Source organism: Charadrius vociferus, unplaced genomic scaffold (genome assembly GCF_000708025.1).
Source record: "Charadrius vociferus isolate BGI_N301 unplaced genomic scaffold, ASM70802v2 scaffold185, whole genome shotgun sequence".
NCBI lineage: Eukaryota > Metazoa > Chordata > Aves > Charadriiformes > Charadriidae > Charadrius > Charadrius vociferus.
Genome location: NW_009648955.1, coordinates 4049417 through 4050321, shown reverse-complemented (window position 1 = coordinate 4050321; position 905 = coordinate 4049417).

Sequence of the window (905 nt, the reverse complement as noted above, 5' to 3'; positions counted from 1 at the left end):
GCAAATAAAATTGTTTTATACTGTAAGCTGGAGGCGAGTGTAACTTATTTTTGTAATAAAGTTTTTATTTTTTTTATGTGTCATTAATATAAATGTGTGTTAGTACAGAGATCTTCTGGTTAAAAACTTAGAATCGCACACATTTCAGTATGTTTACTTGTATTTACATAATTTTTAGAATAGTGGTTGCCAATAGCCTGTATGTTTCACATTAATTGATTTTTTTTTTTTGTTATCTTAATAAACCATTTTAGTATGTTGTATGTCAATTACTGGGATAGCTGGGACATGAAGTGTAATTTAAAATTGTCAAGTATTCATTGGAATATGTAAATGTGCCTTGCCAGTTCTGAACTTTAAGACAAAGTAAGTGAATGATGGCGAAATGAGTAGTCAATGCTAAGAGACATTTGCTACCACAGTTTCATATACTGCCCTTGCTAAAGAAAAGTAACTTTTTTCCTCAGATTTGAGCGTAAAAGTATACAATTGCGTTAGCTTCTAAATTTTCAAATCTAGTGATAGAATACTAGGCTTATGGAAAGTGGGTTTGCTAATTGTAGCCTTAAGTATAATTTTGAATTTCAATGTAATCCTTGGTGCTGGCATTCCCAGTGCCAAGGAGTTTAAATGCTCCCTTCAAAGAGGTTGCCATGCCTACTGGCACTTTTACTGTCATATGGTTTTATAAGGAACACTGTCAAGATGTGGAAACCAATTTTGAACTTGGTATAAAATGAAAATGCTGGGGGCTGTAGGAGAGGGGAAGTCCTCAGATTTCTTAATCTTGAAATCTCTCCATTGCTGAAAAACTGAAAACACTTGTGGGATCACAAGTGCTAGTGACTAGTTCTTAGTCTGGAAATATGCCAGGGGGGATAATATATTTATGGAATTATAACAGT